This window comes from Carya illinoinensis, chromosome 4, assembly GCF_018687715.1.
Source record: "Carya illinoinensis cultivar Pawnee chromosome 4, C.illinoinensisPawnee_v1, whole genome shotgun sequence".
NCBI lineage: Eukaryota > Viridiplantae > Streptophyta > Magnoliopsida > Fagales > Juglandaceae > Carya > Carya illinoinensis.
In genome coordinates this window covers 27776346-27797444 of record NC_056755.1, presented here as the reverse complement: position 1 = coordinate 27797444, position 21099 = coordinate 27776346, and the positions used below count along the sequence as shown (strand labels likewise).

Genomic DNA, 21099 nt, shown 5'->3' with positions numbered 1-21099 from the left:
TTGCTTTGCCTTCACTCTTTCTCAAGGTAGAAAGAATTTGATCCCCGAGGTCGCATGTGCATTTTTCTTGGCTACCCCTTTGGTACTAAAGGGTATAAACTTCTTGATCTTGAGTCCAAAACCATTTTTGTCTCTCGGGATGTGATATTCCATGATTCAATTTTTCCTTTCAATCTTTGCCTCATCTCTCATCAACTCCCTCTCACAATCCTACCTTTGTTTTTACACAACCCTTACCTGATTCCCTTGACTTCCCTACATCATCTTCCCATCCCAAACCTGCCACCTTTCCAAATCCTGCTACTCCTCCCAACATTTATGTTTCACCTCCTTCACACATTCCTGCTACTTCTCCTCATGATTCTGTACCCCCCTTTTCCACCCCTGGTACTCCATGTAATCCCCCCCCTTCTCGCAGGTCCAACAGGATAAGGAGAGCTCCACAATATTTGCAAGAATCTCACTGTCACCAAACCTCACTTCTAGCTCCTTCTCAGTTGTTGTCCAAGTGTCCATCTCCGCTTACTAGTAACCATTGTTCTTTAGCAAATTTTCTTAAGTACCAAAATTTCTTTCCCTCTTTCACTACTTTTTCCAATTTCATTTCCACTATTTCTGAACCCCCTACATACAAGAAAGCTGTGAAACACCCTAGTTGGTGTCAAGCCATAAACACTGAGCTATTAGCCTTAGAACAGAACCATACTTGGATTATCACTGACTTGCCTCCTGGAAAAGAGGCCATTAACTGCAAGTATGTCTACTAGACAAAGTTTAATGCTGATGGGTCTGTCGAGAGGTTGAAAGCAAGGCTTGATGCCAAGGGATTTACATAGCAAGAAGGTATAGACTATATAGAGACATTTTCTCTAGTAGCCAAACTTGTCACTATTAGAGTTTTACTTTCTCTGGCAGCAGTGCAAGGTTGGCCACTTCTTCAATTTGATGTTAACAATGCATTTCTCTATGGTGATTTGGATGAGGAGATTTATATGCACAAACCACCCGGTTATAGCAAAGGATGACCCAACCAAGTGTGCAAGCTTCTTAAGAGTCTTTATGGCCTTAAACAGGCCTCAAGACAATGGTATTCCAAGTTTTCCTCCTCTCTTATTGCTTTTGGTTTTGAGCAATCTAAAGCTGACTACAGCCTTTTTACTAAATTAGATGGTACATCCTTCACTGCACTACTAGTTTATGTAGTTGATATTATTATCGTTGGGAACTGTCCAACCTCTATTGCATCTCTTAAATCCTTCCTTAACACTCAAATTAAGATTAAAAAGCTTGGAAGTATGCTTTATTTTCTTCGTTTGGAAGTTGCCAAGTCTACAAAAGGGGTTCACTTGTGACAAAGAAAATACGCTTAGGATATTTTGGCTAACTCGAGTACACTTGGTAGCAAGCCTCTCAAGTTGCCTCTTGAGCAGAATTTCAAGCTAAGCAAGACTTCTAGTGATCCTCTACCAGACCCAAGCTCTTATCAAAGACTCATTAGCCATTTGTTGTATCTAACTATCACTAGACTTGGTATATGCTATGTTGTCCAGCTCTAAAGTCAGTTTATGGATCACCCTACAATTACACATTTAGCCACAGCTCATAAGATCCTTAGATACATTAAGGCAACCCCGGGACAAGGCATCTTGCTATCCTCTTCATCTCAGCTTCAACTCAAGGCCTATTGTGACTCTGATTGGGCTTCATGTCTTGACACACGTTGCTCTATGACAGGGTATAGTATACTTCTTGGAGACTCACTTATTTGTTGGAAGAAAAAGAAACAATATGTGGTTTCTTGTTCCTCCACTGAAGCTGAGTACCATTCCATGGCAACAACATGTTCTGAGCTCACTTGGCTCATATACTTCTTGACCTTTGGGTTTCACATCCATAGGCTGCATTACTTTATTATGACAACCAAGCAGTCCTTCATATAGATGCCAATCCAATTTTCCATGAAAAAACAAAGCAAATCAAATTGGATTGTCATCTAATCCAAGACAAGATCCAAGAGAGAAGCATAACCATAGCACATGTTGCCTCACAATGTCAACTAGCTGATATTTTTACAAAGGCTTTGCCTTCTTCTATTTTTCAATTACATTTATCTAAGATGGGAATAGTGAATCTCTATTCTCTATCTTGAGGGAGGCTATTACACACTGCATATGACCAAGCTGCATGTTGTCTCCCTTTACAGCAACTACAAGTCGTATAGTTAGAAGTCTTAAAACTGTAAATGGATGATTTGTAAATATATTCTGTTTTCCTTGCTTTTAAGTATTACTATTTTCATTTTTGGTAGATATTTTTCCTTTATTAGTTGGCTTCTATTTTTGGTATGCTTTTGGTTAGTTTGTTAGACAGAATGTGTATATGAGGGTCATTATGTATCAAGCCTTTGATTCTAAGAGGAATATACAATATACTTTTTCCATCCTTCATGCATATGCTCTTTGTACTTCTTCTTCTTCTATGAAATATTACAATTTTGCTTAATTATTATCACCTGCATCCACTTATGCACTTATAAATGTATGGGAAGCCCCAAATGAGAGGAGAACTACTGTCGTTAGTCTTTATGGCCATGCTCAACGTGTCTAGGTTTTAAATAATTTTTTACTGGTTTTTACCTCCAACTAAAATATTGAAGGAGAGAAGCAAGTGATACATTCATCTAGACTTCTTGGCCACGAGCCATGGTGCTTAGTTCTATGCAAGCTTTTTGAAAATTGAGCATCTTTAGTAAAAATACGATCTACTACTACAAAAATGTAAATTGTTTAGAGTGAATATCATTGTTTTTAAAAGTCTACGGCTTTGAATGTAGCTTGTAGATCTTGAACTTGTACACATTATTATTTTTTTTGTTAAAATGAAATGATTAGTTTCCTTGTTTTGTTCATTTGAACATGTAAAAATTATTCTCCTCATTTTTCTCCAGTCCCTAATTACTAATCGTAATTTAAATTCATTATTTAAAAAAATCTTTGAAATTTTGGAGTTTAGCAGCCAAAAGTTCCATTTTAAAAAAAGGCTAACCGCAACTTCATAATGTTGGAGCTCAAGCTACCAAAAGTTGCATAATTGAAGATGCATTAAATGATGTGCTTGAGTAATATGATATTAGCACAAGTATTATGGACATCGATATGAAAAGTAAGTATGATAAGTATTGGGGTAGCGAACACAGGTTTAACTTGATTATATCTATTGCTTTTATGCTTGATCCACAATATAAAATTATGGCAATGAAGTTTTAGTTGCAAAAGTGCAAAGGGTATAAGTTGACAGATAAGATAGAGGACAACGTTAAATTCATTTTAGGCCGCATGATTGAGTAGTATAACACATTTCGTGTGAATAGTAGGGGCAGTTCTAATGTGGCTCAAAAGACGCCAAGCACTACCTATACAAATATTGGTAATGAGCTAGCACCTCCTTTGAGTAAATTTCAAATCATGTTCACCAAATACCTTGAGGAATAGGTTGTTATGGAATTTACATTGGAGCTAGAGAACTATTTGTTTGAGGCGTGTATAAAAGACTCGCTCGGTTTTGATATCTTCGATTGGTGGAAAGTTAATTCTGCCAATTATCATGTTCTTGCTGAAGTAACACGTGATGTGTTAGCCACCTTCATTTCCACTGTTGCCTCAGAGTCTGCATTCAGTATTGGAGGACACATATTGGATCCTTTTAGAAGTTCAGTATCTCCATAAATTGTCAAAACCCTATTTTGCACCCAAATTTTGTTAAGGACCAAACCAATCGACATTCGAAAGTTTGAATAATACATATAGTCGATGGACCTTGAAAATAATTTTGAAACTTGAAATATTTTTCTAAATATCTATCTAACTCAGTTTATTATATATTTAACTCATTTTTTAATATTTATTTCGATGATAATCTAGCTTCATCTTCAACCGAGGTTGCTGTGAGTCTTACTTTCTATTCATGTTGAAAACTTTAGAACCTGTTATGAGAGAAATGTTCATCTTCAATGGAGGTATTGGTATTATATATGCAATGGCTATGTTTTGATATAATAACTCAATTTATTATATATATATATACTAGTAAAGGAGTAACGTGCAAAGCAAGTTTGTCTAGCTAGGTGAATTGATTATTTTTAAAAAATAATATATTATTCATAAAAAAAATTGATTTCAATCAATAATTTAATTCATATATTAGAAGATAAAAATATTAGTTCAAACTACAACATAGTTTAATACAAAGTTGAGTGACACAGTTTTTTTTTTTTTTTTTATAAAAATAATATGGTTTTTCAAAAAAATTATTAATGAATAATCTAATGAATGAAAACAATTAAGTTTTAGCAAATATAGAAACAAAAAGTATAATAATTAAAGGAAAGAGGTCAATCCTATTGCTCTTGTTTAGTACCGTAGAGGACATGGGCCTCAACCATAAGCGTTGGAGATGAGAGTTAACAAATTGTTGGATGTGTACTTTTGTAAATCAATGAATAAGATATGACTATTTAGTATGGTGAACATCGGACTTGAGAAAAAGGTTTTCTAACTAAGAAAGCATGTGCTCTAAAAACCACAATTAGAGTTGTCTTAATTTTCCAGCAATTTAAAACATTATCAGGTACATTAATCTAGGATGCACAACTTGTTGACAAATAGAGGTGCATGAAAATATTAAAATGAACTCGGATCAGAAAACCACGGTGTTATTGTAGTGTCAAGAAAGGAACAAAACAATTCATTAACTTGGTGATCTCCCCAGCACCAAAATCTTGCATCGAATTTTTACCTGAATTCTTTATTACGATAGGGACCCTTTACCCTCTAACTCGAACACAAGGGTTCCTAGAAGTAGAACCAAAACTTCAGAGAGGCTCCCGAAAACCCTAGAAACCCTTTGCGCGAAGGGAAACTCAGAGTCGTCCCTTTGGGGAGGTGGGAGCCTCGGCTCCCTCCTCCCTCCCTCCCTCTTTCGTTTTTGTTCTTCTAGTTAGTAGTTTTTTCTGCTTCGTCTAGTTTTGAGGATAAGGTTAATCGGTGATGGATTGTGTTGATGGCGTGACGCCATGGCTCATGCGCATAGCCCAAGATCCCGGTGGCTCATCAATCTATCTCTCCCTCTTTCTGATTGTAAACAGAGGTGAAATGCAAAGGGGACGGAGAAAAAAAGGGATGCATGACCCCTGTTTCGGAAAGGGTAGGTTGTTTTTTCTAAGCTGGTTGCTCCCGGTCGGTTGTTCTGGTTGTAAATGCTCTATTTTCAGAGCATAAAACAGAGGATTAAGTCCTCTTGCAGACGTGGAAGTTACCGAAAGGTAACGACGGCCTTTGGAGTGGCGCTATGCGATGCAGGGTGGGATGGGTCTCGGCGGGTGAGGTGCGAAAATGTTTTACTTGTGGATGTGCAGAAACCGGTGCTCCGGCCAAAGTGCAGTTCCTGTGAACCACAACGGAAGCTAGTGCTTGTGCGCTGGTGATCTCGTTGAGGGAAGGGAGGCGGCGACAGCTTAAAGATGAAACCTTAATGTGCCTTCACGCAACCAGACGTGATCCAGGGGCTTTTGTTTATATGGGCCAGACATGATCCACGGGCCTGTCGTTTAATGGGCCAGACGTGGTCCATGGGATTTGGTGTTTTTTGGGCCCATTTGTTTTTGATTTAGAATGGATCATGTATTTTGTTTTTTAAGTACTTTGTTTATATATATATATATATATATAAAATAGGCTATTGGACTTGAGGTCCATAGCAGTAGAGTCCCACTCCTCTTTAGGAGGAAGGTGGGTGACTGTCTCACTCCTCCATTAGAGGAAGGTGAGTGTTTGTACTCCTCCTCCTTGAGAGGATGGAGCGTGTTAATATCTCTCTTTTTTGGAAGAGAGGTCGTTTCAGTTATATTTTTTTAAACAGAGCGCTTTCTCAGTTTGATTGTTGTCAAGAGAGAGTATGTAGAAATTAAGACAATGTCCGCTATAAAGAAATTTATGGGTGAGGGTGTAACGCCCGTCCTTGTGGTGGGTCCTTTTTCATATCGATTTTTTTTTTTTACAAAAACCGACGGGAATTACGATTCCTTTTAAATTTCCTTTCCATTCATACCAGAATACAAAAGACTCCATGTTATAAATAAAATTCCATTTTTCTTAATTAAAGCTTTTAGCGGAAAACATTACATTTCATAATTAAAGCTTTTAATATGAAACATCTTGCCTAGGCCTTCATGCTCATTCCCTTGGGTTGTGCCTGTCCTGACCTGTCATGCTCATCTTGTGCCTGGGAGGGCACACATAAAAACTAAAATGAGTCGATGACTCGTAAGTATTACTTCATACAGTCAAAATATAATAACATAGCTTTCCAGTCATGCAGTTATCATTCCATACATGCATATTTTACATAGCATGCATATGTCTTTCTCTTCGTTTGAAAAGGTTTCGAGGTGGGTTTTTTATTTAAAACATGATTTCTTCTTTAAAACAGCTTCCCACGCATCGCTGCTTTCATCTCTTAAAGAATCTTTTTATGCATTTGTAGTTCTTCTTACATTCATGCATACATATGTTCATTAAACCATCTTTTCTTACTTACGTACATTCATGCATTCAGTCCTTTCATACATACATACATGCATCTATTCTTAACATGCATTCATTTATTTTTATCACTTTCATTGGCCATTGCATACTGTTACGCCCCGTGCGCTGGGGTTAGCGGTCTTTTGAACCTGATTCCGCCCGTGGCCGCGGGTTAGGAATCCATTTAGTCAGGGTGCAGCACTGGGTGCACTATTAGTACTACTTACCCGGCATTGCAATCTGCCCATTTCTTTGATATCATTTCCAGTACAGTCCATGTGGCCCTTACGTATTTTCATACATCATACATTCAATCCTTTCATTTCTTTACAATCATTTACTTTTATTCGTGTCGTTTAAAGCATAGTTTTCTTTATTTTTCATAAAAGTTGCTTTAAGAGGAGTTTCTTTAAGATAAAAAAAAAATGATTTTCTTTCTTTAACAATCATTACAGTCCTTAACAGTTCTAACGTCTTTTAAAGCTTCATTTCGTTTCCTTTCATAAACATACATACAATACGTACCACTTATAGCATCCATTCACATGCATATACGTACATAATTTGGGTGCATAAAAAGGGGCGGCCAAGGAAGGCCGCTACGTATTTATACTTGAAAACTTACGTTTCATTTTCTTTTTTTTTTATAGAAAAGCTTTCGTCTTCTTTTCCATTTCTATAGAGAAAACTCTAGAAGAGTATGAACGTAACACTTACCTGGACTTCATGCCATACTCAATCCATGCAGTCCATTCATGTGCGTATCAGATGGCAACCTACATGCATACACATAACTTTATGTCATCATCTATCTAATGCATAAATAACTATTCTAGAAAATAGAACTATGCCTTGCTTGAAATATTCTATCCATCCCTAGGCTCTTACGTGCTATTTACTATACTAAAACCTTCGGGGTCTAATTCCTTAAAGTGAACCTCTGTGATTCACCTTAGGGTTAAGACATTAAGACCTCCATTTCATTCTTCTATTTACACAATCCAACGCATGATTCCGACCGACAGAGTCATGCATCCTAACCTTAAACTATATACTCGTCACTATTTTCACGTATCCTAACCCATACTACATCTTCATTCCCATCCACTTAGACTACATGAATTCAAGCCAACTCTGGGGCTAAAATACCATGTAACTATAATCAGGACAGATTACTCATTACATATGATAAATCTGTCTTGTACACTTGTCTTACCAAAGACACATGTATCTCATCCCCTTTTTCTCACCTAAGAGCAACTTATAATTCTAATAAACGCTTGCTTGTATAAACAAGCTCCAAACTCCAATACCAATTTGTTAAGACCCGGTCGATAGGACTCTTCCTACTTTCCGACTCTTTATAAGTTCATCCCAACACTTAATAAGAGAGGATTGCATTCATAAATGCACATCTGTCACGTCACGTAATTCGAGATAAATCCCGAGACACATCACGATATCCATCATGCTTCCGCTGCACGCTCTGATACTTTTCCACCACTTCCTTATACTCTTAGCCATAGTCAATCACAAGGTGACACTCGTCACTTTAGACTACAGCCCATATCACCATTGTTTCGGGACACTGTTACACAATTTCCGACGCTACACCATACACTCCACGCTTCTCTGCTATGCCATTCGACACTCTGTGATACACCATCCGGTGTATCACGACCTAATACAAAATACATTCATGTGAACTCTCTTCCATCCATACTATGACAAACATCACTGCGATACACGTTTCACCGTGCATTGCTACACCACATGGAGTATGTGGTACGCATACTCGTTTCACTACAACTTCTATTAACACGATGCACACTACATGGTGCATCGCCATACAACACAGAGTGCACTCGATGCTCACTCCCTTCATTCTACGCCACACCTTACTACAACGCACGACACACGATGCATCGCTGCATTACACAAAATACGCTCCATGCGTACTCTCTTCACACATCACGCCATATCACAACTATGGCATCCATCTCATGTCCACACTTCATAGTACAATCCACAATACTACAATTCAAGCCCATCACCTCACAACTACTTTTCGCTGCACAATTACGCAGCGAACTCCCCAATTACTAATTACACAGTTTACTATCCAACCAATCAACTACTTCAAACGTAAATAACTAGAGATAGAGGATTATACTATCAATGGGCTAACCCGTGCTTCGCTCGCTGCTCATCACAATTAAGCATCGGAGGAGTGTACATGGCGGTAGCACCGCGTATGGTGGCTGTCCACCACGTGAAGTGGTGGTTCAGGCTTGAGGATAGCTAGGTGTAGCCTTGAAAAGGATCATGATGGCCTCGTAGTGGTCAAAGGTGGCGTAGCACAGCGGCGTCATGCCGTGAACAGTAAATCCGAATGCTAGGAGTTTGCTTGAGGTGGTGAAAGACCATAGAACTTCATGGGAAGCTAGGGAAAGGTAGATGAAGATGTGGTGGAGCTGTGGTGGCGAGGTGGTGGCCATACGGTGGCTCACGACGGCGGATCGGCCATTTGAAGCCATTTTCGGCCTTGGAGAGTGAGGGAGAGTGAGAGCTCTACATAGTTTCGTTGGCCATGGAATTTCTTGGGAAAGTTCATGGTGATGAGAGGAACAAGGTGGTGGTGTTGAAACACCATGGGTGGCCGTGTACGGTGGCGCACGGTGGTGCAACCGAACGTGTGTGTGGAGACCCATCGGAGAAAGAAGGAGAGTTAGGGAGAAAGAAGGACATGGGGAGGAAGCCCTTGACATGGTGGTTCCAATGGTGGTGCTTGGTGGCCGTTTCGGCCGTGTATGGTGGTCCAAAGAGGAGGAAAAAGCATTAAGACCCATTTTTTTGGAGGGAGAAAGAGAGAGACTCGGTGGCCGGTGTAGCTCACCACCAGTGAGGTAGTGTTCGCTGGAGGGAGAAGATCACGCCGGTATGGGAGGTGAGGCATGGTGGCCGGAGGTGGCGCCGGCTGGAGCTTCAATCGGACATGGTGGAGGAGAAACCGGTTCACGTCGAGCACGAAGAGAAGGAGAGGAAAGAGAAGAAGAAAAAGGAAAAAGGAAAAAGTGAAGGAAAAAGGGTAGGGGTCTGGGTATTTATCTTCAATCCTACGCTTCGGGATCCACAAACGATCTAACGATGAGTTTAAACACTGATTTGAAAATGCGTAAGTGTTTTATTGAAAACACTTAAATAAAACACTGAGAGGAATTAAGATATAATATTATTTTATAAACTAAAGTTTATAAAATAATATTTCTTCGTCATTATTTAAAATGATAAAGCATCGTTAATTACTCAAAGAGGATAAAATCATTTAAATTGAATAAGAGTTTTCAACGTAAAGTTAAACCTCTTAATATATTAAAACAACTAAAATATTTAATATAAATAATTATCCACAATTATAATATTTTCAGAGCTCATTAAAATATTATAATTGTGCTACATTAAAAACAAGCTTATCTAATAATACTGAAAATATCGTCTATAGATATTTTCATAATATTTAAAATATTCGTAAGCATTAAAATATCTATCTTACTTTGAAATCTGCAGGATAATTTTCAGAACACGCCATCGAGATACAACACATAAGATAAGGTTCAACACGTAGATCGAGACTCGTCAGATAGACTGACTCTCAACACGTAGAACAAGGATCAGCACATACACCGAATTTTGACACGTGGATCGAGGCTCATAAAAAAGAAGAAGAGAGAAGGAGCGGATATTACAGAGGGAGCCCCTCACAGTTGAGCAGTTTGGCTAGTAATTTGGGTTTTCCTATATTATTTAGTCATAGTTGGAACTTCGGTTTCATTGAATGAAATGAAGTCTATTTCACAAAAAAAAAAAAAAAAAAAAAAAGAAGGAACAAAACCTTTATATCTAAATAGCAATCTTGAAATATGCATGGCTCTAAATCCCACTCCTTAAATTCATCTCTGTAAGGCTTTGGTCGATAACTATCAAACTGGGGGAAACACTTTTGGTATGTAGCCTTTGGGAGCAAAAGAAACAATCGAGCATATACAAACATGCAAATGCAACATGTGAAAAATCACATTCATATCAAATACCCCAAAATGTAACTATACACATGATAGATTAAATGGGAACTTGATGAATAAGATATGAGACGTCAACTTTTACACCAATAGAAGGAATAACAACAGCTGCCCTTGACGGTATAACAAAGCCTTTCTTCTCACTTCAAAAGCTTTTCATTTTTCAGGGTTCTGTTCCAAGGTTGCAGTAGTAGACTTATTGTAGTCCTCAAATTCCTTTTTGTATGCTTGCATTGCCTCAGGAGCCTTGTCATTTCAAGTTTTTCTCCCTACTTCATTCAAATCCTGTAACCACGGAACATGATATTATTGAAGAAGAATAAGTTCATCTGTCATTTGTCACATAACAAAGTTCATGTAAGAAACAAATAAATACATTCCATTTCACAAGAATAAGAGCACTGAGGGTAGAGTTCTTAATCCCAGGTCGCTCTTCCAATAGATTCTTGCTTGCATCTTTGTTGCATCAACAAACTTAAAAAATATATCCTTTTATAGACCACTTCAAAATGTATCAAAAGCTCCTTATAAGCCAACAAATCAGTAGCTACAATTATCTTTTTAGATATGTCCAAAAGATCAACAAAAAGAAGGAAAATCTGCCGCAACTCAACCATGGATCTCTACAAGGTTTTACTCTCTTTTCTCTTCACTTATCCTCCAATTTTATTTAGTTTCTTGTGTAATATTACAACATTTAAGATGTTCATATCCTTATAATTGAAATCACAACAACATCCCTTGATAAGCTCCAAAACAGATGCACAAAACAGACACAACAAAAAATTCTATGCATATTAAACAGATAGATAAAGAGGAAGATAAGAAGAAAACTACACAAATTCTACACATATTGATACCACTCTTCTACTTTGAAGTCTGACATTTGTTCTGCTTGTTGTTATTCAAGCAGAAAGAACATCCCTAAACTTTAATAGAAAATATGTACAACAATACTAAACCAGGAAGATCATGGTTTAAGTAGCCCATTCTTTGCCAAACTCTCATCTAACTTACCTGGTTTTTCTTCACCCACACACATATGCCAGTTTTTAGAACTATACAATGATAAAATCCACTTTTTTTTACCTTTTTAATTTTTTGTTTTATTTTTGGCTAGTCTTTATTAAATTTTCCACAATTGTTATTGACATGGCAGTAGTAGTGACTCGATCAATCCATACTCATAAATGAAATATTTTCTCAAAATTATTGATTTGAAGACACTTCCAAATATAAGCCTAAAAGTTTCTAGCAGGCTTGAAACATAACAAAAAAAATGCTCAGCGGTCTAAATCGCCTGTGAAAATACCACACAAAATTGGATCAGATAGCTTATCCTGAAAGCTGATTCATAATAACTACTTAACTTTCTGCAAAACTTGTCACTCAAATATATAATTATCAAGATGTTTAAATCACAAATAGTTTCATGTAAAAGAAGTATCAAATTAAAGGAGCATGTTATAACTGATGACATTAGCATCCTTACATTGAGGGATGAACGTAGAAATTGAGACCATTCCCAATCCATGTAATCCTCATATTTTCTACTAATAACTTCATACATTTCAATTTGCTTATTATAAAAGTACACTTTCTATCTCTGCCTTCTGAGGCAAAAGCAAACATCTCATACAAATGTTAGTGGACAAAATATAATATATTCTTAAACATTTCAAGTGGTTGAGTACAAAATCATAAGTGATAAACAACATATCACCATATGAAAAGTTAAAATAAATATGAAAATAATAAAGAAAGAAAAAGCACATAAACATAGCTCACCAGATTAAAAAATTGTGCTTCATCTCAATTTCTTGAATTTCTCTAAAACTAAATAGAGAAAGTTAAATTATTTACTTGTAAAAACAGAGTTAGATTATCAAAGAAAGAAAATACAGGAAAAAAAATAGCTACGTGAACTATAAAGATACAGCAAAAGGGCAAGATTTAACTGACGTGAAGCCACAGCCAGAAAAGATATGATCGCTTTCTAGAACTTGTTCTATAAAAAAAAAAATAGAGAAAATGAAATATAAAAAAAACTTGTTTTGGAAAAACAAATACCTAGTTCTCTTCCATCATCGTTTCCATCCATTAACCAAATCTTCTCTTTCTGCAAATCCCAATCCCAAAATAATATAAAGAAAAAGCCAGAGACAACCCCATTAAAAAAAAAAAAACATCAAACAACCAAAAAAATTATATCTTTTAAAAAATCTATAAATAATGAAATGAATAAAAAAAAAAAAAACCCATCAATTTTAAAGAGAGAGAGAGACGGCCTGAGGGAGAAAAGGAGAGAAGAGGGTGTTCTCTGGTTTCATTCTTGCAGAAAGCACACTTGTAATAGATATAAATGGATGCTTAACAGGGGGAAATGAAATAAACGGAAAACAATGAAAAATGGAGGACTGAAACTCATCTACTGAAGAGAAAACCGAAACTCATAAGAGAGGGAAGACGTGAGACGAAGGCCTTGCTCACCAGAGGGAGCTCGCGATAGTAGATCGAGGCAGTACTAGGTGGCTAGTGAAGATGCCGTCAAGCTGAGCGGCTGTGCACAAGAGAAAGAGATGAGAGAGAGATTTGGAGTGATGCTGAATGAGGGATTTGAACACTCCGAGGGAGATTTTAGGGGCTGGCATAAGCTATTGATGAGGGACATCGGTAACTCTCATGTGAAAGACGAAGCGAGAGCGATAAATACGAAGAGTCACTGGGTGCTAGAATTCAAACAGTAAAACAACAACAAGGGCCACAAAACGGTGACTTAATTACTACTTAACGGGAACAATAAAACTAACGGAAAAATAAGATTTTCCGTTAAAACAACAATATTTCATTTTATAGACACTTTTTATATATAGATGATATATGCAACTGATTATTAGGAGTATAAAAATAAATCGAAAAACTAGACCGAGTCGATTGGTTTGGTCTGGCTTTTAACCGATTCGGTCTAGAATCAATTTTTTCATTATAAAAACCAATTAAATCCGGTCTAAAATCGGTTTTATATTTTTCAACACCGGACCGAGCTTGTTCAAATATTATATATATTATTAATTTTTAATATTATATATAATATATAATATATTTTATATTATATATAATTTTTTTATATAATATGTATAATTATGTATGAAGTAATAGATTATAATTCATAATATGACATTTTAATCTTAAACATGAATATTTATTTGATCATGTGCTTTAAAAATAAAATATATATTAAATACATTTTATTGCCTAATAAATTCTTAACATATTTTTTTTGATAAATACGTTAGTATACTAATATACTTAATATATTAAAACTGGACCGAATTGGACCGGAGTCAATAAAATCAGAAGTACTAGTTTAAAAAGATAACTAATGTGTAATCAGTTTTAAAAAATGTAAAACTGGTATTATCGGTTCGGTTTTAGATTTTGTCCAAAATCGAATCAAACAGACCAGTTACACCCCTACTAATTATGTCTATATCTATGTGTCCTCATTCAGGTTTACCAATTTAAAAAAACTAGCTTTATTGCTTGTTATTTTCTACCAACTTTGAAGATTTAAACGGTAGGGAATTGAATAGGCAGTGCTGCCAAAACAACATTAATTTATTCATTCTATGGAGCCAGCAAGTAAGTTTGTGTTGATCTATTCATTCTAAGATCTTTGTTTGATTATGTGATGTCCTTTCCAAGACAGGCTTGAGGCCCACTTCTGTCATGGATATCATCTCAAGCTGAAGCCTGGCATCTCAATCTTGAAAACGTGGACCGTCCATTTTCCTACACTCACCAGCAAACTTATTCAGATTCCGCCGTATTCTCTATACAGGTGACAAAATCCGGCACTCCTATTTAGGCCTGCAACTCGATCTGTCCCAATTGGGTTTGGGCCCAACGTGACCAAAAACAGCATACCAGATGCCAAGTAACCGACCCGACTAAAACAAAAAGCGAGTGACCTGACAACAACAGGAACCCATTTCATTTTTCTTTACTCAACGTCAGATTCCTTTTTTCCTCCATTTTCTCACGAGCCAAACAACAAAACCACAACAGATTCTATTCAAATACGGAGAAAAAACCCACATGCGTGTATTCGAAAACGTCTGCATTACGTGGCACGTCGATTTGTTCTTCTTCTTGGGGTCGCAGTTCCCTGACTTCTCATGCCTCTCCAACATCACATTCTCGTCCTCTCCATCCCGCCTCGTTGTCTCAATCGACATCAAGCAATTCTCGCAAACGATAACCTATTATTCAACATCGATCGAATTGGGAAAGGAGAGAAATTTAACAAAAAAGAGGCTGATATGAAGGAGAGGAGAGTATGTACCTTTCGACAACCGTCGCATTTAAAAGGGAGAAAATTGAGTTGATGGCAATCTGGTTGCTGGCAATGCTTACCTAAATTTGGGAAAGCTTCGGTTTCTCCTCCTCAGTATCGAAAGATTTGATTTTAACCTTCGGTTACTTCCACCGCCATTAGCACCATCACAGCTAATAGTGCTTGCTTCAACTTCTCCGACGCTGATGAAGCCGTCTTGTGCTCCAGGGTCCACCTTGCCCACCGCCGCCACTGTGCATGCCCAAGACGAACAAATCATCGCGGCCGCTGATGGGGCATCACTCGTAACTAAGCAGCGTTTGAGACTTTGGGAGGAGGGTTGGATAACTGAACATAAGCATGGATTTATATATGGATAGGTTGAAAGCAAAAAACAAACCCGTTAACACCAACACGATCAAATAAAAACACGATAAAAGTCAAGTCGGGTCGGGTCAATCGGGTTAGTCCTATTTATTGTGTAATCAGTAATTTTATAGTAGCATTGGTGATGGATGGATAATATTTTTTTTTTTTTTGAAAAGATGGATGGATAATATTTAGTTTTGGGAAACTCTTCCTAAATTTTATTTTTTACAATTTTCTCATGGAAGTCAATGATGAAAATACCGTAAAGAAAATTCATGGTTCCTTTATCTATAGAGAATAGGTGTGCTGAAGCAGCAAGAATTAGGGAGAAATATCCTTAAGGAATTTTTTACTTTTATTTTTTGTAGATAATTTTTTGTGTATTGGAATTTGATTAAAACAATATATGTGTTTTGTAATATTTTTAAAAATTAGTTCAAACAATGTTACATGAATTTTACATGATGAATATTAATTTTTTTTATATGCATTTAGTTAAAAAGTTATTTATTTATAGGCTTAAAGCTTTAGCTATTTTTTTTTTATATAAATTTAGTTTTCCATTTTATTATGCTTTTAGTTTTATAAAATATAGGTTTTTAGATTAAAAAATAATAATTGATTTTCAACACTATTTTTTTCTTGAAAAATAATAAATAACACATAAGCTTTTGTTAAAAACAAAAAAGAAAAAAAGAAGAAGAAGAAAGGTTAACATCCCAAAATCTAAATTTTTGGATTTCAACAACCCAAATTCATCCAAGTTCTAGCTCGGATGAAACCTGGGCTAACCCAGATCGAGTTATGTTAGCCCAGGTTTCAAACCCGGGTGAACAGTCCTATTTTCCACAACCAATGTCACTCAAGTCATGATCATGATATGAGCTGTATTGATATTTAGATGCTTTGAATCAGTCATCAATAAGATATGGTCCCATCAGATTCAGTTGGTCCACGTAAAAAACACGGATGTACATATGTATAAGTTGGCTCATCCCACTTCTTGGAATTTTCAACATCGTGCACTCTGGGGCTTGAAATTCTAAACTCATGCAGAAACAGGTATACTTTTCTCATTCATCTTTCTCTAATCAAAGTTAAATACAAACAATAATCAGATATACAAAATGAATAGATAAAGTGAAAGGGGATTGTCTTTGGTTGTAGAGAGGATTTGAGGAGAAAATATTTCATGTTACTTAAAGTACCATAGTATTTTATGTTAATTATACTCGTATTAATTCTTAGTAATACTTCATATAGTCGTAGAGTGTGTGTGTCATGTAGTCAAGTTGAAAAAATGTAGAAATCACTGTTAAAAAATTAATTAATTTTTTCATATGGATATTGTATTCATAATTAACTTTTTTCAAAGTGATTGTATGGCACTTGCATACTTTCGACCAAAGTTTTGAATACCGTGCCAGTTAAGTCACTGGAACGAAATATTTTGATACATCTACTGTTTCATATACTGTTTCGAAATAGTCGATATATGAATGAATTATATATAAAAATTATATTCTAAAATAATAGTCTATATTTGAATAAACTATATATAAATACATATATATAATTTATAAATAGTCTGATCTGAATTAAGAGTCAAAAATGAGTTTGTAATTTGAAGAAATGAGAAAAAAAAAGTAAAGGCCGAAATACAGGCCGGTATTTGGGGCAGTACGAAACTGATGTAATATATGTACCAGACCAGTGGCCGACATATATGGCATATACTGGTCATACCGGCTGTGGCATAGTATTTAAAACACTGCTCTCAACTACAATTATTATTTTTCTAAGAGAAAAAAGGGTTAATTCTGTAAAAAAAAGTTCAATGCATTTGAAAATGAAGTTAGGTAAGAAGGGCGGGGAACAAAAAGCAGTTGAAATCTCTTTCCACCTAAAATGCATCCAAAACACCGTGTTTCATTTTCATTAATCAATGCATCCAAAACACTGTCTACTTTTCCATCCTATGAGGTTTTGCATGTTGGATGTAAGGGCAATCTGGTTGCCCATTCTCTAGCACGCCATGCCCAGTTCGTGAATGACACCCTGCAGTGGTGGACTGACCCTCCTAATTTTATCTATCCCAGACTTGAAGTGGATGCAGGGGTTCCGCATTGCTAACTGCTGTTTATTTTGCTGTTATTGTCGTACGCTATTATGTATTTGACTATGATTTCTATGAATGATATCGAAATGTTCTTCTAAAAAAAAAAAAAAATGTGTTGGCCACGTTGGGTCGTGCGTGGGGAGTCCGCAAATGGTGGCATGCATTTAAACTTTTTCTAGAAGTAAACGGAGATGCTGTGGTACCATTCTCCAACTTTGCTGAAAAATTGCAGTTCAACGCATAAAGTGCTTGTCCTTTTTTGGACGTGGTTGTAGTGGGGAATAGGCTTATAGGTGTTCTCTTAATATTATCAGAGTAATAATTTATAAGGTCTTATTTTCATCTTTCATCCTATTATATAAAATATTACATTTTTATCATCTTTAAATTATTTCTATTTAAAAAAAAAAAAGATTACAAAAGTTGATGGCTAGTACCATTAATATATCATTAGATACATTATTAGTTGGAAGGGTCACAAATGAACATTTATGATCAGAGACTTGGAATTTTCAACAGGTAAATGCCCATAGTGCTCGTATGTTACAAATACAGAAGCAACCCAAATTTCCAGATTGGTATCTTTAACGTACAGCGCAAGTCCATCCTTCCTAATCTCCATAAAACCTAATCATATTGGTTCCTTGATTTGCAGGCCAAAGACAGAGGAACAACAAAGATCATGCATTATTTAAAATGACTTTTATTGCTCGGCATCCTTCTCTTACTTTTTGTTATTCCCACAGCTCAGCACTACCGTTATGACACTGGTAACTACATCAGCAACAGTACCTACAGGGCAAACCTCGTTGGCCTTCTAGCCTCCATCTCTTCCAACACGAAGATCGATTACAGATTTTACAATTTCACTGCCAGAGTAAATTCTGACAAAGTGAATGCGATTGCACTTAGTAGAGGAGATGTTACGCCGGATGTATGTCGTCGTTGTATCAATTTGACAAGTCAAGAACTCTTACAGTTTTGTCCCAACCAGAAGGAGGCAATCAAATAGTCCAAAAAATGTACTGTACGATACTCAAACAGGTCTATATTTGGCGTAATGGAAGAGCACCTATGACTGCTTTTTTTTTTTTTTTTGAAAATGGAATTCATTTAGATTAGCAAATGTTGGATACAAGGAGGGACTCCCTCCAAACTGATGATCTCCTCAGAGAGTTTAAGTGCATCCTTAGCTAAACAATGGGCAATACTGTTAAAATTCTTAGATACATGCATCACAGACCAGTTTTTCATTTTCTTAAGCAGTGTTTTGGTATCTTGAATGATCATTCCTGCGCAACTCTAGTTCATCTCTTCACCCTTGATCAATTGAACCACATTGAAAGAGTCCCCCTCTAGAAGTATATCCTACATGTTCAGTTGGTTGCATAGGATGACTGCTTTCAGGACTGCAAAGGATTTAGCTAACAAAGGATCAGGGAAAAGATCCCTTTGGGATCTAAGGGTAGCAACCACATGACCATTCCAATCTCTAATCACCACCCCTACTCCCACTTTGCACTGTACTTTGTCTACTGAGGCATCCCAATTGGTCTTAAACACGTGCAAAGGAGGGGCTGACCAGCTCTGAGCCGAGGAAACTACTGGTTTGACCTTACTCCCTTGGATGCTATTTGCTTCCTTGTACTCTAGTGCTATCTGAGTGGCAGTTTTTACCACTGTCTCAGGGGCTTCAAACTTACCTTCAAAGACATATAGGTTTCTTCTCTTCCACAGTTGGTGAGCTATAGAAGCAAAGATAGACATGTCACTTTCATCTAGTACTGAAAACATGTGGCATACTATGTTTGAGAATTGAGACTTGACCACTCTCTCTTTTTGTAGTTTTCTCGAGCTGACACCCCATGTATCTTGAGCTGAGGGACACATCCATAAGGCATGTGTAGTTGATTCTAATTCTCTGGTGCAGATAGGGCACAAAGCAGACTCCCTTGTCCTTCTTTTGTTTAGCTTCTGGTTTGTGGGCAGGGACTCATGAGAAGCTCTCCAAAGCAACATTTTAGTGGCATTTGGTACATTTAACTTCCATAGCCTATGCCAGAAGTCACTGTTCCTTAGAATGTTAGAAGCTTGCCCCTTTGAGCACACCTCCATCTCCCCTAGAAGATGATAAGCACTTTTGACTGTGAATAGTCCATTCTTTGTGAGTCTCAAAATTAGTTGGTCAGGGCTCCTGCTCAGGCTTATAGGAATCTTGCTAATTGCCATAGCTTCTTCCTCTGAGAAGACCTCCCTCAACATGGACCTATTCCATGTCTTCTCTTGCTTATCAATTGACTCACTCAAAAATGAGTAGCACTAAAGCTATCCCAAGTGCAGGAGGATGTCGTGTAATAATTAGGAATAAATTCCTAAATCGTCTCCTCTGGGAAAGTTACTTAAAAATCAAACTCGTTGAAAAGGGTGAAAAATTTCACAAAGAGAAAATAAAATGATGGTATGTGCAATGGATGAAAAAGGGTACTAGTCATGGACTAGATTCATGTTTTTAGATTTTGATTGTCGGATTGGAATGTAAAGGACTAATAGATTAAACTCAAAAATTAAGAATTAAACTAAATTAAGAAGTAATTAACAAAACATGCATTGAAAATTGAAAAGCCTCAAAATCAATATTCTAGGGTTCATCATTGTATTCAAATCACAAATTCTCAAATTAAACCATCGTAATTGTAATCACTATTAAAATGAAAGCTTAACGAAACGATAAAAATAAATAACATGAATTAAAGGAATAAAAAATAAATTACTCAAACGTCTAAATCAAAATTCTCCAAAATAATTCAGAAACTCAAAACTGAAATGAAATAGCAAGTAGGGAATTGAAAAGATCAAACCAATTGAATGGAGATGAAGATTCGAAGCGGTGGAGGAGGCTGAGCTGCAGTGGCAATTAGACCCCTCAAGGAGTTCTTCAATCTGCTGCAGTGTGAGTGAATGATCCAGTGGAAATTGTATAGCTGCGTGAATGATCGATTGTATGAATCCTCCTCTTCGAATTTGAATGAAAATCAAAGGAAAAATAAATTCTAAGTGTTTCTCTAATCAAAACAGAGTTTTCCAGGCCAAAAAGTCGGCCATAAGATGTAAAAAATCATTTTTATACTCTGACGGTGGAATAAACACTAATCTGTAAAATGCGATATTCGCTCGAGCGGAGTGTCGAGCAAACATCGAGTGTTCGACTCTGCCTAAATTCGCTCGAGCGGAGGGTCAAGCGAACATCGAGCGTTCCACTCTGCCTGACTTCGCTCGAGCGACCAAATGCCCCCGCTCCAGCAATCTCCTTTCTCGCACACCCGCTCGAGCCCACTGTCGAGCGAAAGTCGAGCGTTTGAATCTACTTGAATTCACTCGAGCGGCGGCTTTTTGCCACTCGAGCGATATGTACCATAATCCATAGTAATCAACAGTTGATAAAATTAAAAGAGAAATTCATGCTTTTAATCAATTAAATTACAACTTTGATTTAGTCATTTTTCCATATAAAACCAATGATAAAGTAATGAAAGAATTAATATATATTGGTTCCAAAAGCATTAAAAATGTAATAATTCAGCTCAATCATCAATCAGTTCACTCACTTGCCATCTT

At 36.6% G+C, this 21099-nt stretch overlaps 1 long non-coding RNA gene across 1 annotated transcript; it reads right to left on the bottom strand.

Moving 5' to 3' along the window:
- Positions 1-13964: 13964 nt before the first annotated feature.
- On the bottom strand, positions 13965-15701 carry LOC122308349. The gene is made up of 2 exons (XR_006242005.1): positions 15006-15701; positions 13965-14922 (listed from the first exon to the last, which is right to left on the bottom strand). It is a non-coding gene; the product is annotated as an uncharacterized LOC122308349 (long non-coding RNA).
- Between the last annotated feature and the right edge of the window lie 5398 nt (positions 15702-21099).